This window comes from Mandrillus leucophaeus, unplaced genomic scaffold, assembly GCF_000951045.1.
Source record: "Mandrillus leucophaeus isolate KB7577 unplaced genomic scaffold, Mleu.le_1.0 Scaffold124, whole genome shotgun sequence".
In the NCBI taxonomy this organism is placed as follows: domain Eukaryota; kingdom Metazoa; phylum Chordata; class Mammalia; order Primates; family Cercopithecidae; genus Mandrillus; species Mandrillus leucophaeus.
In genome coordinates this window covers 2,303,339-2,305,889 of record NW_012100765.1, presented here as the reverse complement: position 1 = coordinate 2,305,889, position 2,551 = coordinate 2,303,339, and the positions used below count along the sequence as shown (strand labels likewise).

Here is a 2,551-nt window from a genome sequence, read left to right as displayed (position 1 = left end):
TATTTATACACACACACTCATACCTGTATAATTTTCATCAAACAATGTGTGATCTAGGAGAAAGGTCATGGAGTTAAATAGGTCCTAGCTACTTTATCTCGCTCTGCCTGATATTAAAGGGTGCTGTTTCTATGTACTCATCTCGATAACTTCCCTTTATAGAGTCTTCTGTTGCCTCTGTACAGAGGAAGACTTGGGAGCAGTTGTGACTTCTGTTACTAAAGAGGACCCTTGCAACAATGCCATGCCTGCTGCCAGCCACCAGCAACAGAAGAGGTGAGGTATGAAACGTGTACTTCACTTCTTTAATAGATGATAAATCATATTACTTCCTTTATAATTACGTTCACTGTGTTAAGGGATGAAAAACAATACTCTAGTTTCCTATAGAAATTCTTAGTAGATCAGTTATTCGTTATCCTGTACAGAACATACATTTCATAGGCATAATTATGTTAGGTTCATAAATACATTTCCAGCATATATAATTTGTGTTATATGACATATTCCAGAACCAAATTCTTAACACAATTTGCAGACTGTACTCAACTGTGTCTTTTAACAATAGCCCTGTTGCGAGGAAAGATCCAGTGGGGAAGGAGGGTGTAAAATCTGTGGTTTAACAGCTGTTGAAAGGAAGCCAAGAAAATAGCACACCGCTCCTTCCACACTGGCTTTTCCCAGCACCTTTCCTCCTAGGCAGCTTGGGTCTACTGGTGTCTGCATCAATAAAGAGAAATCCTTATTTGTACCTGATGTTAGACTCATACCTCTTCTGCGGTTGAACTTGAGGTTTTGCATGCTGGGCATGCTGGGCTGTTTCTGTGGCGGCGGCTGCTGCAGCTGCACCTGACTTCCACCTCCATGGCTGACAGACCCTCCAGCTGCTGGATGCCACTGTGACAAAATTAAAGTGCTCGCATGAAATCTAGCTGGAAAGTAATTTCTTCTGAAGAAGTCCTCAGAGCATAATTCCTGGATTTAAAATTGAAAGAGATGCGATGGCAGAAATGATTTTCCTAGCATTTCTCTGCCGGCAGGTAAAGGCACTTAAGGCCTGTCCAAGGGGATGGGGTGGAGGATCGCTCCCCTAGGATGGCCGATGAGAGCCTGCAGGGAAGCATTTTGGAAACTACACACACCTCCTCTCCCCACCTCGGCTGCAGATGTTGATACAATCCCTCACAAGCAGCCCTGCACGAGACCAACATGACTGACAGTAGCGTGCTGCTCCTATGGAAGGAGAAGGGGCTGCAGAAAAGGTGAAAAGCCGCCAATTTCAGGAGTGGCAACTGGGCCAGTTTTCACATAGCTGCAGTTCTCCCTTCTGCCTCCAAGCCTTCTTCAGAAAGCACTGGTGCTGAGAACCCAGTACTGCCCTTGAACCTTGACAAGGGGCCTCTGCTTCCCAGGGCCTGTTCTAGCCCTCCTCCCACTGCACCCCACCCCGCGGGCTCTGCAGTCTCTAGCACCAAGGAGACATGCCCCGCCAGGAGTCCACATCCCACGTACCAGATCAGGCTCCCAGCGCCCCAGGATTCCCTGTCCCCCAAGCTCCACACCCACTCCCAGGGTTGGTGCAGGCATCTTTTCTGAATCCATCCTCCTGAGGGAGGTTGTGCCATCAGTGTAGCAAGTCTTGACCTGAATGGTGGCCAAGGGATAGCCGTTTGCAGGAGCAAGAGTGGAACTAGGCATGCAGACCAGAGAATCCATCCAGGCTGTGGGTGAGACTCCTCACAAGGCCAGAAAGAGCTGGCGGCAGGAAGAGAAGCAGGAAAGTGTATGAATCAGAGGCAACTCTCCAAAGGCCTCTACATTTCTGCAGGAGTTCAGAGAGTTCAAGAGCTCACCCTTCCAGGTCGTGATCAAGGTCTATTTGTCAACACAGGAGGACAGAACATATTTCCCAGCTTGGTAGCTTGCGATATCCCACATACAATATATGTGCCTTCAAGTATACCCTTGTCCTGGGCCCCACAGGAGGTGGCAGTGGGCCTGAAGAACCCACCTGAATTGAGGAGTCCGTGTGCCATACTCAGCTGTCATATGAAGAGTACTAGTCCTTAAACATCCAGTGAAATGAAACTGAAGCCATAGAGGATGTACTGAAGATGGCCATGTGAGAGGGCGGTTACTATGGCGCCTGGTGCTATGCACATGACCTCTTCCCCATTCTCAAACCGGTCGGTTAGAAACCAGCTTGCCATCAGTCTCCTTCTGCCCTCCTCCTCCTAACAGGCAAAGGTGCCCTGAGGAGGAATTTAGGCTGTGGGTCAAGCAGCTCTGACTCTGAATTCAGCTCTGCCACTTACTAGCAATGTGACCTGGGGCCAGGTCTTCCTGAGCCTGAGTTTCCCGATCTGTAAAATGACACCTTGCTACAGGGATTCTTGTGAGGAGGAGAGCAGAGGAGTGAAGCGCTCTGCAGCATCCACCATGTGATTAGTGCTGGCGTTAGTTTCAATTGACAGTTTCTAGAGGATGGGAACTATACCTGCTCTGATGTTATCACCTAGCATGTCTGTGAAATAGAAGAGAATGATATCTC

General features: G+C 48.3%; 1 protein-coding gene across 1 annotated transcript in view; it reads right to left on the bottom strand.

Moving 5' to 3' along the window:
* The window catches only part of FECH (ferrochelatase), a 39,357-nt gene extending 38,460 nt beyond the window's left edge, over positions 1 to 897 (bottom strand). Inside the window, exon 1 of the mRNA XM_011971714.1 lies at positions 771 to 897. The gene's annotated coding sequence lies outside the window, so the exon portion shown is untranslated. The remainder of the gene's footprint in view (positions 1 to 770) is intronic.
* Positions 898 to 2,551: the final 1,654 nt, after the last annotated feature.